General features: G+C 44.6%; 1 protein-coding gene across 5 annotated transcripts in view; it reads left to right on the top strand.

Moving 5' to 3' along the window:
- The window catches only part of ZFPM1 (zinc finger protein, FOG family member 1), a 112,646-nt gene that overhangs the window by 23,228 nt on the left and 64,483 nt on the right, over positions 1–24,935 (top strand). The window contains exon 1 of one of the 5 annotated variants that reach the window (XM_083513577.1): positions 14–32. The exons of the other annotated variants lie outside the window; for them this stretch is intronic. The gene's annotated coding sequence lies outside the window, so the exon portion shown is untranslated. Of the gene's footprint in view, positions 1–13; positions 33–24,935 lie in introns of those variants that run through there. 5 annotated transcript variants of the gene reach the window in all.

The following is a 24,935-nucleotide window of genomic DNA, read 5'->3' as shown; positions in this document are numbered from 1 at the left end:
GCTGGAGTCCAACAACGTCTGTAGTGCCGCAGGTTAGTTAACCCTGGAGTAGAGCCTAGAATGGCAATAGCCTTGAGCTAAAGTGGAAGTATACAACATTCCAACTGGGCAACCGATTTTGTGTTCTGTCAGTGGTAGCCCATTTGTATGGTGCAGTCGTCCGTTGATGTTGTAGTCAACACACGGTTGGCATATGTGTAATCACAAAAGTGATTCCAAGCTTCATGAGAAACGGTTTCAAGTACTTAGGAACTAGCCCTTCAGGAACTGAGCTAAGTATTTAAATTTGTGCATGTTGATGTCAGACTTTTATGAAATGCCCACCACCAGCAAAACACACACAAAAGAACTGCAGCTTTTAACTCCTTAGATGGACTGCTTAAAAAACACACACAACTTCTTTATTGCTGAAAAAGACATCCCTGGTTAACACTTTTTAAAGAACTATTTTTAACCTTGGACTTGCTGCCCACTGACTTTTTTCTTGGTATCTTGGAAGAGGCATTCTACTCTCTCTCACCAGGTGGGAAGCCTCTCCTGAAATGGCACCTGTTGAAGCATTTACCATCTGCATGTAGGAAGAAATGAAGTGTGTTTTTCTCTCTTGGTTTAGTTACATGCAGACTTCTGCAGAATCAATTGATTAATTAACCAATTAAACTAATTTGATAATGAAACAGATCTTTAATCCGGAGATTACAAACGAAGAAGAGGAGGAGGAAGAGTAAATCTTGTGGTGCCTCAAAGGCTTATAACGTGTTGTGGCATAAGCTTTTGTGGACTGGAGCCCAGATCGCTCTGCATGATGGCAGCCATTGGACTTGTATGGAAATAGAATACACTAACTTGGCTAAAGAGTGCAGTTGTGTTTCTTAGCCTGGCATTGCTGCAAACTGGCAAATACCGAAAGAGCAATTTGAAGGGTGACAGATGTACATCCAGTTGGCATCCCAGTTGTTGCTGGGGTCCAGTTTCATTCAGCCCAGGAGCATGTCAGGGATGATCTAAGTGCACCTGTCGTGTGAGAGCCAGGGTGGTGAGAATGTTGGACTGGGTCCTGGGAGACCAGGATTCAAATCCCTGCTTGGCCATGGAGCTCACTGGGTGACCTTGGGCCAGTCACTGCCTCTCAACCTAACCTACCACACAGGGTTGTTGTGGGGATTCATTGAGGAGCAGAACCATGTATGCTGCCTTCAGCTCCTTGGAGGAAAGGGTGGGATATAAATGCAATAAATAATAGTCTCTCCCTGCACTAGACCCCACTCCTGTGTGTCATGCAATAGCCAATGAACTCCAAGTCACAGTAATAGCTCAGTGGTACAACTCCCATTTTATGAGTGGAAGGTCCCAGATTCAACCTCTGACATCTCTTGGGTCATAGGGCTGAGGAAAAACGGGAGACACAGAAAGCCATTTGCGTAAATCAAGCATAGGGAACCTGTGGCCCTCCGGTTGTCGTTGGACTACAGCTCCCATCATCCCTGGCCTTGGTGTCTGGGGCTGACTGGAGTTTGAGTCCCATGATATCTAGAAGGCCACTGGTGGACCAATGGTGTAGTCCATTATAATGTAGCTTCCTGTAGAAGCTGCAGCTCACATGTAGACTAGCCAGAGGAAGGTCTGCTTAGCTTAGCCAGACTAGCCAAGGGGGAAATGGCTGGTTCTCTTCTTCCTCCCCCAGCCCCTCAATATTTCCCTGATTTGGCCAACAAGGAGACCGGTTACAGCCTGACTTCCCAAGAGCCTGGTGTTCCAAATCACAGTTCTCAGCTTAGGGGCTGGAATGAGTTTCGGGGGAAATGCAGTCTTCGCAGGTAGTTCCAGTTGTACACCCCTTGTGATCGGGGGATAGTATTTGTCTGTCTTTCCCTCCAATTTCATTGGCTTCTTTTCTGCTCACCCCAAGTTCATGTCCTTTCCCGTGGTGCCAAAAGGAACACTTTCTTAGTGGCCAAAAGGGCGTGTTGAGTCTGCATGCGTGTGTTAAATTGGCAGCAACCCTTCCAACTGACAATCTTTGGTAACAGGCAAGGTAAATAAGTTTCTTAAAACTGATATCGCTGGCTGTTGTGCCACGTATTAGCTTTTCCTGTGATCGTTAAATTTATCCACTGATTTGCATGATGTTTGCTGCCTTTTTCCCTTCCCCCCATGTTCTTCATTATGGGCAAAATGGCTTCTCTGACTTCAGTGGCAATAACTTTATTCCATGTCCTCATCTGATCACATTTTTAGTGACTTGACAGGTGGCTTTTTTGACACACACATTTCTTTGCAAGAGCGGAAGATTCAAATGGGATTGTCCAGATGCCCTGGTCACTATATAGGAGGGGTACAGGATCTCAGGTCTGGCTTGGGTGGGGAGCAAATGCGGCCCTCCAGGCCTTTCTATCTGGCCCTAGAACTTAATTCATAGTAGCAATGAATGGATGCCAGTTGAATGCACTGAAACTGCCATGCCTGCCCAAATTCAATTTTTTAAGCTTTTTTAGTGGAATCATAGAATTGTAGGTTTGGGACAGACCAATGCAGGAATCACAGCTAAATGGAATACTAAATACAAGTATAAGGATGCTAAATTAGATAACTTTCTAGAGCATCAAAAAAGTTTCTGATGGAAATTACTCTAATTTTCCAATTCAAGGAAAATCTTCCGATTCAAAATATCCCTGAAATCCCAAATCACTGATCGTAACAACTGTGTTAGTTTTCAAGGAGACACAAGACTCTGTAATTGTGTGCGGGTGTTTGTATGTTTTGCTATTTGCTTGTCTTTTTATTTGAACTCTCTGATGTTATTTTTAGAAACTGTTTAAATTGTCATTGCAATCCGCCTTGAGAACTCACCTGGTTAAAAGGCACCCCGGTGGTGTCAGGCGCTGTACATCACGATGATTTGATAACAGCACCAGTTTGAAGAACTTTGCAGCTGATGCTCTGTTGGGATTGTGGGAACACACAGAGAGAAGGGCTGCAGCTCAGGGGCAGAGCATATGCTTTGCATGCAGAATGTCCCAGGTTCAATCCCTGCCATCTTCAGGTAGGACTGGGAATGTCCCGTTTGAAATCCCAGAGTGCTGCTGCCAGTCAGTGTAGACAGTATTGAGATAGATGGACTCAGTGGTTTGACTTGATACAAAGTAGCTTCCCAGCTTGGTATAAAGTTGCTCCACCCATTTTTGCATCTGGCCACGCCCATTTTTGCATCTGGAAGGTTGTCCACAAGAGAATGTGGCCCTTGGATTCCAAGGTTCCCCAACTTGCACCTTTCAGGAACGTGGGACATATAAGTAGACATGCATATGTTTTCTCTGCCAACAAGTGAGGTGTTTGAACAAAAGAGACCAAAGGTGCTGGGGTCTTCAGCATCGGGTGTGTGTGTGGGTGTGGGTGTGTGTAGTGACTGACAATCCCCAGATGGCTCTCTGCTTCCACAGGAGTCAGTGTGGGCTGCTGTTTCCCCCCCTGTTAAGGGGCTCCTGTCGCAACTCTGCCATGGATGATGGCTCCTTTTGTCAATGCTGTCAACAGAGGACAAAATGAGTGGGCCCCAGAGACAGCATATTCCCCCCCCCCCATCTCTTATCCTGGAAGTCTGCAAAGGCTGAGATGTGTCATTTTGGCCTGGAGGGGAAGGGAGGGTCTTTTGCGGGGAGCAAAAAAGAATAATTCTCCAGGTGTCTCTGCAGAGTTGCTGCAAGAAATTCTTACAGTCTTCAAATCTGCATTTGTTGCACTGTCCAGTAAGATTCTTCTCCTCATGGTGATGATAAAGTCCATTAATGACCTTTTGTGGTTTGTTGCTTTCACATCCAATATTTTTTTAAAGAACTGTAACTGTGTTGCACAGCTGCTCCTGTGTTTGGCACAGCCACCAAATGTGTTGAGCAGGATCTATTCAAGGTTGGAAATGGGTTTTTTAAAATTATTTTTATGGAAGTTGTAGTCCAAAACAGCAGGAGGGCACTAGGTTGGCCAAGACTAATCTAGATAGAGATACTTGGGTTTGGGGTAAGCTCTTGCAAAACAATGACTTGCCACATGCACACAACTAAGCAAGTGATTGTTTGACAACTCTGCTGTACTCCAGCTCCTTCTGTAAGTTTTGGGTTAATATGCTAGGAAATCTGCTTCTTACTGGAGCATTTCCTTTTTTCTTTCTTTTCTTTCTTCTTAAATTAAATTTGCACCTTGCCCATCCTCTCACAATGGCACCTGCAATTAATGGGGAAAATCCAACCTAGGAAGAATGATGGACTTAGTGGAGAGTTTCCTACAATCCAGGTTTCTTGGCTCAACCACCTGGGATGCCTAGGCCAGGGACTGCCCACATGATGCTAGACTCTAGCTCCCATCATCCCCAGCTATGGTTGCCAAAGAATCCCAGACCGTGAGTTTTCAGAGTCTAGACCTGAGACCTGGGAGAGGCTCCTGATGGTGTCATGGGGCGGCCCCCAGTGACATCACAGGGACAGGCCTCGGAGACAGGTTAATTAGGAGAGGGTAGCAGAGGAAGGCAGACCTCCCCACACCCGAGTGTCTGTGCTATAATTTGCAGCCAGCTCCTGCCTAGCTGAAGCTTGTAAGCTACATGTACAGTCTTAATATTATTATTTTAAGCAACAGTTGCATGCCCTCCACCTGCTACTTGGAGGGGACTAGGCAAACCTGGAAACTTAAAGTCAGACCTGACTGGGGGGGGGGGGCGGGGGCTGATGGGAGTTGGTGTCCAGGAGCAACTGGAAAGCACCACTTTGGCTATCCCTAGGGGTAGGACCTTTCTGGAAATTAATCTTCAAACAGGCCTCTTGAGATCTGGGATGCTGTGCTGGTTGTGTGAGATGTTTGAAAGTCTGGCTTTGGGTGGGTAATGGAAGTAGCCATGTGTGCTCTGGGGTTCCTTAGATTTGGGCTCCTTTTAGGAGCCCACAGTGTCAGTTTTGCTAGCGCTGGTAGCATCATCCTTACTGTTCTCTAGGAACCCCTGAATTGGCAAAACCAGCAGACTTTAGGGCAGCACAGGTCTCCGGTGCACACCACTCTCCAGAGAAAAGCTCTGGGTTTTGCACCATTCAGGAAAGGGCGACAAAACAGCCAGCCGCTCTGCATGCAACGCCGCCTCCTCTAGCTTCCGCGAATCTGGATTGATTCATCTGGCATTTTTCTCATACCACCTCCCCCAAATAGCCCCCATTCCAGTCCTCTCCTCCCTCCCTCCCTCCGTCTTTCTTCCTTCCTTTCTTTTTCTTTTTTTTCAAACGTGGAGTTCAGTCGCTCGCTCACTCCTCTGTCTCCCAGCTGAGGCCTCTCATGCAGGTTTCAGGCGGATATGATAATGCGGGAAGTTGAACTGGCCCCATTACTGCGCCACTGATGGTTGAATTGATAAGGGCTTGATAATGGTGGAGATAGCCAAAGCTCAGTAGCCAATCGCTCAGCCTCTTCTCCCATTAACATTCCCCACCACGGGCTGGCTCTGGAGCTGCCTATCTCCTCTCCATTTCCACTCCTCCACTAGATAAGAATGGAAATACTGACTTCATAGCTCACTGATTAAAGTGTCTGGATTTCTTGATAATACACAGATAAATTATGTTTTTCAAAAAAGAAGGTAGGGATGGGAGTGTGAGGGCAGAGGAGGGGGGGAAGGAAAGAGCGGTGGGGGGGGGAAAAGAGCCTGAGTTGTCGTGCCCCCTCCCCACAATATTTCTTGTGTTCTGCCCCATGTTTCAACTACATAAAGGCCTGGCTCTTCCGGAGCGCTCTAAAAAATTCATTGTGGCCGAGACAATTAAAAAAATGCAAGCATGCGTTGAGTGAGCCTGATGCCTTTTTAAGCGACGGTGCCGCAAATGAGACGATTGGAATTTGCTTTTTTTTCCCCCTTAGCTGTTGGAGGATTTTGTCCTTTTTTCTTTTTCTTTTTGCTGGGGATGGAGCAACCTTGAAGCACCAATTTTGTGTCTCTGTGTGTGTCTCAGAGGAAAGGGAGGGCCGGTGGGGGTTTGGGGATCATGTCAAGGAAGACATTTCTCCCCCACAGTGCCCAGTGAAAGAGTTTTATTATGGGTTTGTGTGGCTTTTGTGGCCCCTGGGCAAAGGAAGTACCGGTAATTTAAACGGCAGACAATTTTCTCTGGGCTTTTGATCCCAACTGCTCTGGCAAGGAAATGGGTGCACTTCATAAAGGGACACCCTATATTGTTGTTTTCCTTTGTAAAGAAAAGATCTGGGTAGCCCAGTGGTTAAGGGAGTGGGCAGAAAGCCTCAGGTTCAAATCTTTCTTCTTCCGCACTGGCCTTGCCAGGTGAACTTAGAGGGACTCACCAGTCTCGGCTTTCACCTCCTGGCTGTCAGCTGCGGATAATAAATAGCCCTGGCCTTACAGGCTTCTTTAGTGATTACAAGTGAGCACAAAGTTCTTTGACCACTCTAAGGCATTCATAAAGGCCACATCTGCACCAGCAGATAACAGCACTGCTATACCCTTTCTAACAGCCATGCCTTCATTCAGGAAAGAACCCCAAAGACATTCCCAAAGAATCCTGGGAAGTGTAGTTTGTTGAGAGTGCTGAGAGTTGTTAGACCTCCAGTCCCCTCACAAAGCTACAATTCCCAGAGTTCCTTGGGAAGAGGGATTTGAGGGTTAAGCCACTCTGGGATTTGTAGTTCTGTTAGAGGAATAGATGTCTTCTAATAACCTTCAGCACCCTTAACAAACTACACTTCCCAGAATTCTTTGGGGAAAGCAATGACTGTCTAAAGTGGCCATAGACTACTGCTACTATTACAGAGTTAGTGATCTCGAGCTCTTTTTGCATGTGCAACAGCAATTCCTCGAACCAAGATTCCTTGGTTACAGTACCCAAGTTCGGTCTCATCACAAAATCTCCACCCACATCCCAGGGGAACTCTGTGTGCCATTGCTAACACTTTCTACACTGGTCTATGGGAGGCTGTAACCATTTTACATCTCCATCTACACATGATGTTAGTTATATGTTTAAACGAGCATCCTTGTTTAACCTGGCTGCTTTTAGTACTTGGATTGTAGCTTTGTGAACTCTTGGGTACTTGGAGTTTAGGGACTGCCACAGACAGAGCCAGGGGGTCTGATTGTGATGTGGGCTTTGTGCCAGGAGATATTTTACTCTCCTTTTCAGCTCGGGAGATGCATTTTGTCCTTGTGCCAAGAAGGGTGATGCTAAGGGGTTTGCCCCTAAATCAGGTTGACACAAAGGTCATTTTCCTACAATGGGTGGTCTAAAGCAGGGCATGGGTAGATGTCTGTTTCCCCCTTTTTGAATGCCCTGGCATGGGAGTATTCAGGATTTGATTTGAAGACAAGTTCTTATGGATAAAACTGCAGAGCATCGATATGTCCTTGTAAAAATGAGGATGTTTTTGAACATGTGCAGAGAGTCATTTTTAGTTGTGAGTATCCACAACCAAGTCTGGGATTAGGGGCAAGACTTTCGTTTACAACCCTATGTTAATGCATAATTAAAACAAACTTCCCAAAATACTTTGTGGAACTGCCCTTTTAATTGCTGTTTGGCAGGATGGGAATAATTTTGCCCTTTTCACTACTCTTTTAAGCATCCTGGTTTTTTACGTGAATGACTGCAAAGCAGGATTGCAAGCTAGCCTCTTGCCCATTCTGCCGGGATAACTTTTATTTATTTGCTTGTTTTTACACCTCTATCCTATCTTTCCTTCAAAGGGCTCAAGGCTGCATACCCAGTTCTTCCCCCTCCCCATTTTATCCTCAAAACAACCCTGTGAAGTTGGTTAGGCTGAGAGACAGGGACTGGTCCAATTTAACCAACTGAGCTTCCTGAGTCAGGATTTGAATCCTGCTCTCCAAGGTCCGAGTCCGACACTCTAACCACTACACCACACTGGCTCTCCAGTTCCTTCTGGAGGAGTAAGTTTCCAGATCTCCTGGGGAACATCTACCCTAGCAAGACGATACATGTACAGTGGTACCTCAGTTTAAGAACAGCCCTGTTTACAAACAACTCGGTTTACGAACTCCGCAGAACCGGAAGTAGTGTCCTGGTTTGAGAACTTTACTTCTGTCTAAGAACGGAATCCAAACGGTGGAAGGGCACCGGCGGCGGGAGGCCTCATTAGAAAAAGCACGCCTCGGTTTAAGAACGGTTTCGGTTTAAGGAGTGACTTCCGGAATGGATTAAGTTCGTAAACTGAAGTACCACTGTATATGGATTGCTGTTAGGATCTGGCAAATGTTCAATTCTTATTTACACTGCAGGACTTTAGCAGCAACTCTCTTCATTTCCAGTTCAACACCTAAACATTTTTTGCAGGTGTTCCTTCAGTACATTGAAAATAACCCATCAAGGAGGGGGTAAATTCCAAAATCCATAAATAATCACCTTTTTAGGGGCTGTATTTTAATATATATATATATATATACCCTGTGCAAAATAAATGTCAGTCCTTAATTGTTCAGGGTTTACTGACCTTTGAAGTTATCTCTCTTTCAAATCTCAAGTTTTCTTCCCTCTAAATTTTCTAACTAAAGACCAGGCAGTATAAAGTTCATTTTCAATGAGCTTGCCCCATTCCAGTTGGGCTGTTCTCTTCTCTTTATTTTATTTTTTTAAAGGAACTGATAAAAAGCAGAGATAAGTCCAGGGCTGTTTTGTGTAGGAGTTGATATCTGCGTTATCTATCTCCCTTTTTCACTCTCTGAGCAACTCTGTTGTTTTTTACTCTTATCTCGCTCTACCAAAATGCCAAGAACAGAAAACACACAAACCCTGGTGCCTTGATAATTCATGGAACTGGTGATAAAATGTTACCATTAAATTAAAATTGCACATTATTTTTTTATTTTTTATTTTTGCAAATGAAGTCAAAACACAACCCCGGGAACAAAAAGAAAAAAGAAAACCCACAAAAAACGCAGAAGCAGGAGAGAAAGAATCCTGCTCATGAGAATAGAATGGCTGACTCTTTCTCTCCCCTCCCCCCACTTTTTTTACTCTTTGGTCACGTAATAATATCTGGAATAGGACTTACTCACATGTCTACGTGTTTCAGGGTGGGGTTGGCGGGATGGGAGACTCCTTTCATTCCAGGCCCACTGTGCAAGATAGCAAGGAATCATTATTTTGAGCAAATTGGCGTAGGGCCTAATAGATTGGGAATAAGGGTCTGATCCACCACAACTTTCTCCAGTGCAAGCCATGCTGAAAATGAAAACTTGAAATGTGTTTGAGTTGAAAAGGAGGCAGAAGGTTCCTGCAGATCCTTTTATTGAGCAAGATTTGCACTTATGATGGTACATGGAACAGTTTTACGTGACCCTACTTTCTCTCTTGTTTGTGCCTTGCAAATGTTTTGGGGACTGCTTTGTTTCCAATCAGTCATGTTCCCTAGTTTTCCTGCTAAAACTGAGTCACTTCTCACACCACAGACTGTTGTTTGTTTGCCCTTCTTTTGTTGCAAAAGAGTGCTCTTCCATACTTCTGCTACAACAACAACAATTTATTAAATTTATAAATAATGAAAAAAATCTAGCAGACAATCCTGGAAAAAAATATATATATTGAAATATCCCACCCAGTGACAAACTGCAGCTGCATTCTGGAGGGGCCTAGGTAGGATACTGTTTTTAGTGTTTGTGTGATTTGAGGGTAGGGGATTACTTTCTTCAGTGATGTACTCTGCTGTAGCTCAGTGGCAGACTACCTGTTGGAATGCAGAAAGTCCCAGATTCAATTCCTAGCGTCTCCAGTTAGGGCTGGGAGAGACCCCAGTCTAGAATTAGGAAGACAGAAAAGCCTTCTTAAAACAAAAGGCAAAGGGGGTGAAGATGATAATTCAGACCAAAACAAACAAACAAGCTCCTGCACCGTCAAAGGTACTCCATTCACTTTGGTAGCAGGATGTGATCTGAGATTTGCACCTTTCCATGCATGGAGATGCCTCTTCCATTGAAGTTCATGGGGAAGCCTGTGTGCAGAAGAGCTGTATTGCAATGCAAGAAGGGGCCTGCATTGGGACGATGAGCTAGACACAATGAGTGAAACTAAGGTAGGCAAGTGGAGAACGTGGATAGAGAAGTTCCCCCCAATACTACTGGAACTGATGGAGCTGAATGTGGAAGATTCAGGACAAACCAGAGGAAGGGAAGGGCCAGCACCTGCTTTTCACTCGGAAGGTACCAGTTCAATCCCCGACATCTCCTGGTAGGACTGGAAGAGAACCCTGCCTGAAACCCTGGAGAGCCACTACTGGTCAGCACAGACAATACTGAGCTAGATGGATCAATGGTCTGACTCAGTATAGGGCAGCTTCCTATGTTCCTAAGGACTTACTCCATTCGTTAAACTATGGAATTTGCTACCACAGGTTGCTTAGAGGCAGTATGCTGGGGAGCTCAAGTGGGGAGAGTGATGTTGCACCTGTGTCCTTCCGGTCTTCTGAGAGGCATCCGATTGTCCACTGTCAAGAAACGAGATAATGGACTAGATGGGCCTTGGGACTGATGCAGCAGCCAGTCTCTTCTCCCGTCTTCTCAGGGAGATGCTAAAGCTGTGAAAAGTTTTCAGTTTGCTGAAATTGCTATGTTTGAGGGAAGTTAAATTAAGTTACCCTGGCTCTGATCTTGCTGTCCAGCCTCTTAGGAGATTTCTTACTGCTTATGTGTTGTCATGCACAGCTCTCCTCACTGTCTCCCCCTGCCTCTTCCAAGGGGTAGCACACTCCATGTGACTTCCACGTTGCCTAGAATTCTCTCCCCCCACCCCACCCCTGTGCATATTGAAGCTACTCCATTTATATTTTAACCTTGATCATTCACCGTTGCCCTAAGATGGTATAGTTCTGCTTTGACGTATCTCAGCTACAGGATTTGGTCTGCTTTGGAATCCTGCTTAATACCTTATTCCCTTTGGAGACGGCATCTGTTATCTGGAAAACGTTACCTTATGAAATTGAAGTGATATAGGAAACCAACATTGAAGGAATCACATTTTTCAGGGATTGGAAGTTTATATTCTCTGCCCCATAAGGAATGTGAGAAGACCCGTCATAATTCCCCGTATGTCTTTATAGAAGAAGTTTCCATTTAATGAATGGGGCTTACTCTCACGTAAGTGTTTATAGGTACAAGTCTTCAGGTACAAGTAGTGGAGCATTGTTACGGAGAAACAATCGTGTTTTTAGCAGACAGACCCACTGTATCTTGAGGCTTTGTCTGCTCTTTCCTGCCAAGGCCATGGGTTGGGTTAAATGTCAGTACACTTCACTCCAGCTAAACAAACAGTAAGGCAACATTTCTCTAATGTTTGAAAGCTGAAACGAAAATCTCCCACCATCTTTAAAATGGCGTGCTTCGGGTGGTTTTATTTTTTTGGTATGAAAGTGAAATAATGGCCTCACTTCAGAGGCATCTGTTTATATTCATCTATACCTAAGTGTGTCCCTGTTCTGAGTGTGCCTCCAGACTGGAAGAAGAAAAGGCCAGAACACTTAATTATATAGAGGTGCAGTGGGGGGCCTCTTCTGTGCTGGAATCACTGGAGCCTTTGACTTAACTGATTTCTTTCTTTCTTTCTTTCTTTCTTTCTTTCTTTCTTTCTTTCTTTCGTGTTTTTAATTAGTTATTCATTGAAGCAATTTGTTGGCTGTTTGGGAAATATTGCCTTAAATCAAGGGTGGCAAACCTCAGGGCTGTATATGGCCCTCTAGGTCTCTCTGTCTGGCCCTTGGGACTAGCCTCAGACCACACCTCTCCTTGGCCTGGGTTTTCTTGCCAGACTAGAATCTCTGATAATGCCTGGATGGAGGAGAGGAACTAGCCTAGCTGCACAAAATTCAAATTCACATTCATTGTTCCACCCACTTTTGCTTCTGGCATCACCCACCATTGGTATTGCCCCTCGGGAGGTTTCCCAGGAGGAAATGCAGCCTGTAGGCTGATACAGTGGTACTAGTTGATGCCTTTCTGGGGAAACATTGAGCAGGGAATTCTTCATAAAATTCTCTTCAAGAGCAAGGAAGACTTTGAAACCCACACTCACACCCCACTGCCATGTGGCTTGTGTAACATCCCCATTCTGTGGGCTGCATCTGATTTTTTTTTTTTAAACCACCACCTGAGGAAACCACAAAGGAATAGAGCTCATTCTTTTTTATTTTTTTATTTTGCGTCTCTCAGAGAACTGTTTCCTCCAACCTCAAAACCACCTTTGCAGCAGAAATGTTCCCCTTCCTTCCACCTCTTGGATTGAGTGCAGAGTAAATTGGGGCCTCTCTTATTATATTATGTTTGAATGGCACCAGCAGGTTTGTCCCCCCCCCCCCGTCACATAATAACATGATGCATTTTATCTATAGACTTGATAATGTGCAAGTAACATGTAGTAATTTTAACTATAGACTTGATAATGTGCAAGTGCAGTAACATGTAGAATTTGCAAACACACTGGGTTTTGCAGATGCACCCATGTTGCGCGCCTTCTCAGTAGCAAGCACAAGTTTTGCTTCTGCGTGGTGTGTGAAATGTCCTTTTGCATATGTAACAATAATGCAGTGAACTCACACTGGCTGCTGTTGAGGGTGGTAATGAAAGAGATGCTCTGCACAGGTGGTTCATTTCAGTCCTGAGTTTGTATTTCCTCCTGATGCTTCTAGCAGGCAGGTGGGGAAAGCTTTGCCAATCTGGTGCCAGCTGTGTTGACCAGGGTTGATGGGAGATAAAGTCCAAAAGGTCTCTGAAGTACCAGGTTGGTAAAGGCCAACACAGAGGCAGTAGGTTCCCATCTGCTCTGCTCTCTCCATATCCCCGTTCTTCACAGAGAGCTATAGAATCATGCAGTCTCCCGTAACCCAAATTAGGATATCCTTGCTGAACATTGGGGCCAGTGCATTTCACGCTTAACCTAGAAGTGTTGTTGCCTTTACTGCAAATGATTCAAGATGATGTTATTACAACAACAACCCCTCCCCCACCTGCTACCCTCCAGATGTTTTGGACTACAACTCCCACCCAGCTGCATCTAGCATGGCCAATGGCAAGGGACTATGGGAACTGCAGTTCAAACTGGACGCCACCAGTACAAATTTCAGATCATTATAACACAAATGGAAATGGGAGCAGAAATCACTGATCCATTCCATGTCTGGGACAAAACCAATCCAGCAAAGACAATCAGCATTCACTGTTGTTATTTTCAGTCTGCTAATGATACATAATTGTTTGTGCCCCCGCCCCTTTAATCCTTTGCATTGAAATGAATGGAGTAGAATAATGGCAACGTAATTTATACAGTTTATGTAACCGATTATGTAATTTTGCCACAGTGAGTTGCAGAACCAATAGCACAGGTAGTTTCTGCCAGAAGATGAACCACAGCAGTACAGAACCGGGCTGCGTGAGACAAATACAAGGCACAGTAACAGAGATGGTTCCCAGGTGGGTGAGTCAGTGGGCCTGAGGAGGGTGTAGACTCATCGTTCTGTACCAATAGGAAATGTCTCATGTTCAGATTATTTAGAGAGATCCCTGCTCTTCCTCTGCTGGAGGTCAGGAGGCTGACTGCCTACAGATCCTAATCTTCCCCATTCCAGCACTGCACCTCTGTCCTCTTGCCCACACCTCCAGTGCTTCACTTGTGGACAAGGTTTTCTTTATAAGAGTCTGAAGATCAAACACTTTTTGTGCCATTTTGATCCATTTGTTGCTTTCTTTTCCCTTTCTCTCCATGTTTTGGTCTTGCTCACCTGTCTTTATGTGTAGCTTATTGGTAGCTCAAATGGGAATAACAGGAAAGAAGATGAGCCAGGATGATTTCCCAAGGCCCCTTTGGTTGCCTGCATGTCCTTCCCATTTATACCAGCCTTCCCCAAGCTGGTGTCCTCCTGCTGGTTTGGACGATGACTCTCATTGGCTTCAGCCAACAGAGACAGTGGGCATTATGATGGAAGCTGAAGTCCAAAATAACTGAAGGGCACCAGGTCAGAGAAGGCTGTATTAGATACCATTCCCTGAGCAATTTCAGTTCTGCATAATATATGGAGCAAGATATCACACCTAATTACTAGTAAACTGCCTTCCTTCTTACTCTCCTTGGCATTGGATGGCTGCTTCACCCTCCCATCACACAGAATTGATTGAGGTTTTTATTTTATATTTCGACAGTCAGTCTAGGAAACCGGGTTGTTGTGAAGAGACACATTTTGTGTTGAAAGTTTTCCTGACAATATTCTTGGTTCCTGTTAGGGAGATGTGAAACCATTTTGAACGGCAATGCAAATGCTAAGCACAAATTTATTTAGTAATTATTACATACGTTACAGTGTTGAAATGCAGTCTTCCCCCCTCCATGGAGCTTTTAAAATGTTAATTTTATTTTTTGCAATATTGAGCGATGGAGAGAATTAGAGTCTGTAGCTATCTCCTCTCCTCACCACCCGCCTATGAACACACCCCAGCCCTCTGTTCCTTCCCTGTTCCAGACTCCCCTTTTCGCTACCCCTATCAGATGAAAGGCTCAGCATTGCATTAGAAGTCGCCGCCTCCTTTTTGCAAAGCAATCTTTTCCTATCCATCTGATGTGTCTGAGGACTGGGGATAGCTCTATTAGAATCTTTCCCCTCTCTTAAAATCTATCAGTGCGTTATCGGTCCCCATCTGAAACGTAAAGTCACTTCATTGCTATTGCCCTCGTATTTTCTTTCTCATTATTTCTCTTCTTTCCTTCTCTCTCTCTCTCGCTTCCCTTCTTAGCTTGATATGATGTGAGAGAGCGAGAGAGCGCGTACACACACACACACACACACACACACACACACACTATTAGTATTAGTAATCGTGTCCCCTGAAGTGAAACAATCTTTTGTAATCTATCAGTGGTTTATCGGGCCTATCTGAGAGCCGAGAATGGCCGGCCCCTGAGATGGCGCCATACTCAAGAACTGATAAAGTTACAGAGTTCAGTCCGTGATGAATGTTAAGTAACTGCACCCGCCTCAGATAGGATATGGACTTGGCAGAGAGAGGAGCTCTGTCTGAAACCAATCTCCCTGATAGCGGCAGCAGAGCTGTTTTTTCTCAGGCTGTGACTCTCCTCCTCCTCCTCCTCGCTTACCCCCCTCTTCTCTTTCCTTTCCCAAGAGATTTGGGGAACAGGGAAGGGTTTTTCTCTTTTGCTGAAGTAAAGCCAAAAAGTTCAGATGCTCTCTTGACCTTTGAGCAGCCATCTTGTTGTGAAGGGTGTCTTCAAAAACGCCTTTTGAGCATTCCACTGGCTTTCTCGCCTTCCTTCTTGGATATGTTCAGCTGAGAATAAATGTCATTAATTAGTGCTAGCGCCCAAAGGGCCTTCTGCCCCACTTTATTTTGTGGGGGTGGGTTCCTGTATGCTGCATCAGCACAGGCTTACCAGGATACAATGTTGTGGATGTGACCAGGTATAGGCAAAAAAATGAGTTTTTAAATTGTCCCGTTTACATCTTGTCAGCTGTTATGAATTTTGGCTCATATCACTCTTTTTTGAAAAAAATACTTTTTTTTAAAAAAAGACACAGTTATGATTTTAAAAGGCAAAATCCCCTGGCCCATGACCAATTGGGCATTTGAGCCTGATCTCCCCGGCCCTTGTCAGAAACTCGTAACACTAGTGTAGTGGTTCTTTAGCGTAATGGTTTTATTTAGTGAAAACTATCTACAAAATGCATTCTATTAGGAGATATTGCTTGCAAGGATACATGCTTTAGTCAAAAGTACATTAAAAAACTGTACTTATTTGGAGAAATTTGCACAAAAATGCTGATGAATTTTTGTGAGGATTTCCTGTTTGGTTTTGTTTCTTAAATGCAAATTGCTGCAGAAATGTGGAGGACAAAATTTAACATTGGGACAATGAGAAACTGCATGAGTCGAAATTGACCGATCCTTCTATCTATATAGTCTCAGTATTGTGCCATGGAGAATTAGTTTTTTTGTGGCACTGTTTGTGTGAACAAAGTGAGCCATGGAGCGTTTTCCTGATGCTTCTTAAGAACAGCTCTGCTGGATCAGACCAAAGTCCTATCTAGTTCAGCATCCTGTTTCCTGCACTGGCCAGTCGCATGCCTCTGGGAAGCTCACAAGCAGGGCCTGAAAGCTATAACCCTCTCTTGCTCTTCCTCCTTGTCAACTGGTATTCAGAGGCAGGCACCACTGCTGTCGTGACTTAGTAGTCAGGGGTAGCCTTCTCTATTATTATTATTATTATCATTATTATTATTATTAGTCACTTTTCAAAAAGTAACTCAAAGCAACATACAATAAAAGACACACATACATTAAAATTAGCATAAAGCAAAACAGAGAAAAATCTAAAACTCATTTATATTTTTTAAAGGGCTGGCAGAAAATAAATGTTTTTGCCTGGCACCTAATGATATGTAATAATGGTGCCAGGTGAACCTCCCTGGGGAAAGCATTCCACAAACTGGGAGCCACTGCTAAAAAGGCCGGTTCTTGTTTTGCCACCCATCATATTGGGGGCACATGGAGAAGGGCCTCTCTGACGATTGCAGGGTCTAGGTTAGTTCATATGGGGAGGAGTGATCCTTGAGGTTCTGGGGACCTGAGTCCATTACTTTGTCTAATATCCCTTTTAAAGCCATCCAGGTTGGTGGCCATCTTGTGGTAACGAATGGTCACATTTTAACTATGTGTTGTGTGACAAATTCATCATTTCTACCTCCTCCCTGAAACTTGCATCATTCATCTTCATTTGTTCTCATGTTACGAGAGGGAGAAAAAGTCCACTTTGAATGATTGTAGAGGATATTTATTGGCTGTTGCTTTCAAAGCAGTGCAAGCTGTTCAGAATGTGGACTTATGTACACTGCAAACTCTTAGTTGTCATGGCTTTTCCCCAAAGGACCCTGGCAATTATCAGATGCTTCCTTCTCCCCACCCCACAAATAAGCCCAGTTTCCCAGGGAGTGACTGCTACAATTTGCTGTGCAGTTTAGCAATACCTCTTACCAGAAACTCTGGGAATTGTAGCTGTGGGAGTGGATTAGAGGTCTCCTAACAACTCTTGGCAACCTTAACAAACTACAGTTCTCTTATAATTATTTGGAGGCAGCCATGACTGTTTAAAGTGCCATAGAGCTTTCAGTGTATGACATGAATGTGGCCTTTGTGCAGTCTGGACCTTATATGTCTCGAGGAGGTAGAAAGAATCTGAGAGACCTCTATCAACCACACTTCCTGGCTGAATCGTCGTGTTTTTAAATTAGGCAAAGAGCTCTGAAGCAGAGCAGGGTGAGAAATAGTAAAATTATTGGACCTCCGCCTCTTCCCTCCCCAGTTCTTAGCATTTTTAATCACTGGGAGCGTGTGGAGGGCAGAACGTTCAGAGGGGGCACCTGTGTTACTATGGAGACTGAAGTGGAAGGTCAGGCTCAGTTTATCATCTTGGAGCAAAATGGAGAAGGACTCCTCATTTAGAGAAAGAGAGAGGTTCCTCTTTGCTGCTGGGCGTTGCCTGCACACTTATCAGCTGCTCACACCAGACTGATATTAAACTTATCTTTGGACAAGTTTTTAAGTTGTCAGGGGAGGGCTGGAGAAAGAGAGTAGTAGAAACCAGCCCAGACTGAGGCTTTTGAGTCTGGTGCTGGGCTGATTGCGATATGATATGGGGTCTCTCTGGCGGCATACGCACCATATATTTAAAGCACATTTCACCCACCTAAAACAAATCCCAAGAACTGTAGTTTGTTTGGGGTTATTTGCGCTCGTGATTGTATTGGAGCGGACATACCGCTTTGTTTGCAATCAGTGGGTGTCTCATCAATTCCTGCTGAAATCCTGTAACTTTTCATACCCCAAACGTTCCAGGGTTGTTATTTTTTGGCCCTGCTTTTCTTGCGCTCTCTAGTCTAGCTGGCAATAATAGAATAACATTAGGGAAGCATCACAGAACAGCTAATAAAGCAGAATGATATGTGTACAGTCCAGCAAAATCTTCACCACCATTAATGCATTATGATTGCATCAATGGCATGTTGTAGAATACATACAGTACATAAATCCGCATCACCAACTTTACCTAGTTTTTATGTGCCAGCTGAAACCATGCAGTATGTATGTATGTATGTATGTAGTCAGGCCTTTGATGGATAATATGCTTGGACCACAGAATATAGTTAATGGTGGACTTTGGGAATTGTTTTTAATTGGTTGTTCCATTTCTTATTTTGATCTGCACTGGGCAGTCTGCAGATGAGGGATGGGATATAAACAATGAACAATACATTAATAAACAACTGGCAATATTTAGCACTGATACAATGTGCTTGGTGAATACTCAAGGTGCTTCATGTATCCTAGAAATACTTAAGAACAACCTTGTAAGATAGACTGGCATTGCCATCTTTATGTTAGGAAGTTGGGGGGGAGGAAAGGTGAGTTTCATAAATGAATTACCTAGGGAAGAACTTACTACACACTTACGGTTCTGAGTTTAAAACCAGCCAATGTCATTGAGTGACCCCATCATTCCTAGTCATAGAGGGGAAAATATTTTGTTCTCCTTGTACATACCAACTTCTTAGGCTCCAGAGGGAAAGGAAACCCACTATGGGCAGTAGGTTTCTGATTAACAATTTTGGCATCTTTGTGGGCCTTCTATCTGTGGCTTGCGTCTGGCTGCGGGCTCTTCTTTTGCTTTTATCTGCCCAACATCCTCTTTGGTGGTATCCACCGCTATCTGCTCGCTCACCCATCTTCCCCTTATGCAGATAGGAGCTTGTCTGTATAGCTTTCCTTGGGCACATGTCTCCTCTGTGTGGAGAGGCCTCGTCCATATGAACACATGGAGCATGAGGTAGCTTTGAGGTGAGATCCTGAAGTCCAACTTGGTGCCCGCCTGATATCTTCTCAGACAACAACTCCCATCAGCCTCGGTCAGCCTGGGAGCATGGTCATGCTGGCTGGGGCTGAGAGGAGTTGCTATCCAAAACATTGAGATAGCCTCAGGTTGGGGAAGCCTTCTGTACCTCCCCTTTGGTCTGAATGGGATTTAGCCTGACGATGGGGCTTTGGTTGGTTGACAGCTCAGCGTGTTTTTCTGGAACTTTCAGTCAAGCGTGGAGCAAGATGCTGTGTCCGTGGCTATGTGTGTTCCTCATTAAGGGACTTTTTATCGACCTAGCTCGAGTCCAGATGTTGATGAGGTTGCAGATTTTTTCGAAAGGTACACTCGAACCCACCATTTCAATACCCCAGAAGCTTAGAGCAGAGCTGTCCATTGAGCAAAATCCACATAACATGAGACCTTTCTGGACCATACTATGGTGGGAGTGGGGTACTAATTTGATTGTGTTTGTGTTTAAAACCATTCAATTGGGTGGGGTGAGGAAATGTTTTAGAGCAATATTTCTTGTTTCTATATTTCAGAAATTATTGCATGGAAGAGCATTCAGATGTAGTATCTGCCACCTGTAGGAGACATTGGTATAGGTCAGGAAGAGCTCTAGTGAATAATGTTTTTTATCAGTGCTTTTCCTCACTTTAACCTGTCCCTGTCATGTTCATGCAACCAAACACTTGGTCTAGAACCAGATTTAAAAGCCCTATACCCCCACCCCATGCCTTAAATGGGTACAGAATGAAGAGAGAACTTGTCCCCATCTTCCAGACTGCATTGCTATTCCTCTCCTCCATGAATTTGTCCAGTCGTCTTTGAAAGTCATCCAAGTTGGTGACCATCACTGCTTCCTGCAGGAGTGAGTTCCATAGTTTAACTGTGTTCTGCATGAAGAAGTACTTTCTTCTGTCTGTCCTGAATCTTCCAACATTCAGCTTCACTGGATGCCTACAAGTTCTAGTGCTACGAGAGGGGGAGAAAACCCTTCCTCTACCCACTTTCTCCAGGTCCTGCATAATTTTGTAAACACCTCTCATTCTCCCCCACTTACTCGCCTTTTCTCTAAACAGCCCCAAATGCTGCAACCTTTCCTCATAGGGCAGTTGCTACATCTCCTTGATCTCCAGTTTCGCTTTCCTCTGGTCAAACAAACCTGGCCCAATCTGTCTCAGGAATTGCACAGTGAACTCATGCGCCCCACAGGGGATGACTAGCATCCTTAGGGGAAGAGCATCCATCTTCCCATGCCATCTCCAATTAGGGCTGGGGGAAGCACCAACCTGAAACCCTGGAGGGCCACTGCCAGTAACTGTAGACAACAGTCAGCTAGATGGAGCAGTGGTTTGACTCTGTATGAGGCAGCTTCCTATGTTCTCTGCAGCTGAAACCAGATCAAAAGCTGCTGGCAGAAATAGCAGTGACTGTGGAAAAGTTATAATGAGAAAACGTTAAAGCAATAGGTGCTGGGATTTTTTCCACCCCACCCCCTTATTATAGATCATGTCTAAGGGCTTTATTATTTACACAGATATGCAATTCATCCTCACAAAAGCCCTGAGAATTTAGGTATTAATATTCACATTTCACAGATGAAGAACTGAATTGGGTGTGTTGAAATCGCATTTGTATCCCGCTAGTATTCTAAGGAGCCAACACTAGTATTCTAAGGGCAGCCAACTATATCTGTCTATCTATCTATCTCTATCTATCTATCTATCAATCATCTATCTATCTATCTATCTACACATTTTATCCTCATAACAACCCTGTGAGGTAGGACAGGCTGAGGTGGTGCCGTGCCCAAGGCAGCCCAGGGAGCTGCTTGGCTGAGCATGTTTTGGAACCTGTGTTTCTTTAATACCTGGTAGTCTTTTACCGGCTTGCCAGACAGAGGGAGAAAAAGACCAGCCCAAGGCCACGCATTGTAAATCACTTGGCCGAGCAGAGATTTGGATCCAGATTGTAGACCACACTGAGGTCTCTTGTCTGCCTTGTGTTCTCCTCCTGGGTTTCAAAGTGTGCCTCTCCCTCTCTGTGTGTAAAGCATCCTGCCTGTTGAGAACCCTTTTCTATTGTCTGATGGGAATGACCTCAGTTGACTGCAGGGGGAACAAGCCTCCTCCCCAGAGATTTTTGTATTATCTCCTATGGGTGGGTGTATCTATCCTATCCTGCTATCTTTGCTGCTGCAGAGCTGTTTGTCCTCGCTATGTTCCCCTGCCAGAGAGCTGCAGGTTCTCTTGGAGGAAGACATCATTACAAAAGCAGGAATAGTTGCAGGAGTGAATGTACCTTTAAAGGGAATGTACCTTTAAGGGAAATTTTGCAACTACCCCACCTCGCTTCCTTCCTTTCTTGCAAGTCCCTCTCTCACACACAAACTGATCCACAGGACCAGGTGTATCCCACTTCTCCAGATAGGGAGCCTGTTCCTCTTCTCTGTCTCTCCGGCTCCCCTCCCTCCCTCCCTCTGTGGGTTTGATGGGTATGTGGAAGGGAGGGAGATGGAACAGAGAAACTGTCAGTTGTGCTGCCGAATCCCTGCCTCCCCTGATCTCCAGGCTGGTGGGAAAGTTTGAATCTGTTGCTATTTTCTAGCTGTTATCGCAGCTTCTTATCGCTAAGCTCTTGTCTACATGCCTACTTTCGGATAGTCCAGGGTCTCTCTCTTGGAAGGCTTGTGGGGGGGACGGACTTCTCTATATATAGATATAGTTGGTTTTTTTTTAATTTACTGGATAAATGAGAAGGATCAAGAAAAGGTTTATTGTTCAGACGCTGAAAGAAGTTTAATTTGAGTGCAATGATCAAATAATTACTCATCTAATGGTGATTTCTGCTGACCCATGTCTCTCTGCTTCCTGAAGCAAATGTTTCACATGCCGTTCCTCTAGCAGTGTTTTATCCATGTGGTGCCATTGTTCATTGGATGGTACTTTATTTTATTGAATATCTTGGGGTGTGTGGAGTAGAGTACAGTAACACCTAGGAGCTTAATTTGGCATGGGGGGGGGGGGAGAAGGCGAAGGCAGACTTGGTGCATTCACTGTCACATGTTGAGTTAAAATATCAGCTGAATATCCTTGCCAGATGGTCAGTTTATAGCACAACAAGGGGTTGTTGCTGTTTATTTATTGCATGGGGTCCAGATGTGTATCTCAAAGGAGTACTTCTGTTGCAGGAATATCACATTTCCCTAGCATCTGACATGGTAATGCTGGTCCTGGGGGCTATGCTGTGCTTTCCTCAGAAAGCAGGGCTGTTGTAATATGGAAGCACTATTTGGGATTTGGTCACACATGTGGTGGGCACCTGTTGATGGTGTCTGCACTGTCATGAAAGATGAGCCCCGCAGCTTTCTCTTGCCCGCCCCCCACCATGTGGCTGCCCCTGCTCAGACCGCAAAGCTGTGACCCACACAGGTGCTGTAAGCTAAGCAGTCCCTCTCTCCCTTTCACATTGCGTGTCTGTCTCTGACTTTGACACTTTGGGTGCTTCCAGGGTTCTGAATACTGTATCAGTGGCTGGAAACTGCAGAAGGGAAAGGTGCTCTTCTGCTTGGGTCCTGCTTGCAAGTTTCCCGCAGGCATCATATTTGCCCCTGAGAACAGGATGCTGCGCTAGGTGGGCCATTCGCCTGATCCAGCAGATCTCTTCATATGTTCTTATTTTCCCTATTGAATCCCTATAGGAGGGATTCAAGTGCATACTGGAAATTTAGCTTTGTGCAATTAAAGAGGAGCAATGTGCTCTTTCACACTAGCACAACAAATCAACTTGAAAAACAGGACAAAAGCACTGGCTTTTTGCAGTTGAGAGAGTGATGGAGAAGTGTATGGAAAAGTATCGGATGAACAAATAATGAACAGGGAGACTTGTATATGCCCCACAAGCAAATCAGAACGAAATTATAACAGAACCACCCTGGAAACAAATCAGAAATAATGCTTAATAAAGTTCATACATAGTCTAACTACCACAAAAGCTTTCTGCAAGCAATTCCCCAAGAAAGTTTACATTCCTTTGTTTGTTATCTGTCTCTCCCCCCACACACACACACCTCCCCTGGCACCTTGCAACACCACCTTGAGGTAGAAGGTGCTTCACCCAGCCTTTTAAAGTGGAAAGGGGTGATGCTCTCTTCTCTTTTCCCTGCCCTCCAGGATCAATGAACTGGACCTTGCACTGTTGCCTTTGAATTGGGACTTGCACGGCTATAATACAGCAATGCAATCCTATACATGTCAAAAGTAAGCTCCATTAATGCTAGAGCAATCTCAGTGCAGGAAAGGGATGCTTTTAACAGATCATCTGGATAAACCCAGAGAGAGACAGAGGCCAGACTTGATGGAGCAATAGCTGGAGTGCTTAATCCCTATTAATACTTTATTGTTGCATTGACCTTGCAACAAGACTGTGAGGGAAATGAGCAGGAAAACACCCTGGAGAGGTTGCAGTGAACTCATTGGGATCTGAACCACTGGTCTTTCAACCCCAGTGCCTCTAATCCTTCTGCTTTGTTGGCCTTCATGTGTCTGGAGATCCCAGCCCTCTTCCCATGACTGGTAACTGAAGATCTTTCCATGAGGCAGTGGGAGACCTGCTCACCCAAGATCATTCTGGCACTATGACTACTGAGGATAGAGGGGGGTGGGAATCACCTTGTAGCCACCTGGCTGCTATACTACTCCAGGACCAGAAGCCTCCAATATTGGTTGCTGGGGAACAGCTGTGGGAGCAAGCTATTGCCCTAAAGCTCTGATCATCCAGGGGCATCAGGACACTGTGGGAAACAGGATGGTAGACTAGGTGGACCTTTAATCTGATCCAGAATGGGTCTTCTCATGGTCTTATGACGCCAAAATGAAACACATTTTGTGAAGCTGACAGGTTACATCCCTTTCCTGAATGGGCATTGCTGTAGCTTAGAGACTAAGAACAGGAACGGTAAAGCCAGGATGCCTGCAGTTCAGCCAGGAGCTCAGTTGAGTAGAATTGGGCAAGCCCATCTTTTTTTGACTTGATTGAGCTTCTGCTCCCAAAATCACAATGAGGTCATCTGCTGAAGGCTATCTCTGCGAACCCCTACCAGAGGCAATGAGAGCAGTGATGGGAAGGGAGCGCATTTTCTCCTTGTGCAGCACCTTCCCAAGGGAGGGTCTCCTGGGGCCTGTGATCACTTCTCTTCAGTACCAGGCAAAAGCCTTTTTTAAAAAATTCTCCCAGAACTTTGAAACATCTAAAGCTTTAAAATTCTTCAAATCTGCTGCTGCTCATTAACTGCTGTCATCAGTTTATTTATTTATTTGTGTGTGTGTGTGTGTGTGTGTGTGTGTGTGTGTGTTTGTGTGTGTGTGTGTGTGTAATTTCTTTTTTAACACAATATTTCAAACATTCAAACCTTCATTCCACAATTTTGACCAAGATTCATACTGGATATTGTACCCAAAGTCTATAGCCCATTTTGTCATCACTTCTTTAATTTCTTCATCTTTTGTGTGCCATTCTAACAACAAGTTATACATCTTTGACAACAATTCGGTTTGAAATCTGGATTTTTTGTTTTCAAAACCAAGATTTCTTTTGTCTATACTAAATATATCGTTTACTTGATGATATTGCAACCAACCAGTAAATACTTCCCCTATTTGATCATATGGTTTAAGTCAGGCTTCCTCAACCTCAGCTCTCCAGATGTTTTTGGCCTACAACTCCCATGACCCCTAGCTAGCAGGACCAGTGGTCAGGGATGATGGGAATTGTAGTCTCAAAACATCTGGAGGGCCGAGGTTGGGGAAGTCTGCATTAAGTTCATCATTTGGTTTTTTTAATGTCACTGCTTATATATTTTTATATTGCATGCTCCCCTGAAATCTTATAGCAAAGGGCGGTTATGTATAAATCCAAGGTGGAGGAACATGTGGTCCTCCTGAAGTTACTAGACTACAGCTCCCATCATCCCTGACCACTGAACCATGGCTAAATAGCCCGGGATGATGGGATCAGTGAGTGTAACTGAGGACT

Source organism: Podarcis liolepis (genome assembly GCF_965112155.1).
Source record: "Podarcis liolepis genome assembly, chromosome: 7".
In the NCBI taxonomy this organism is placed as follows: Eukaryota; Metazoa; Chordata; class Lepidosauria; order Squamata; family Lacertidae; genus Podarcis; species Podarcis liolepis.
This window is presented reverse-complemented; position numbering and strand designations above follow the sequence as displayed.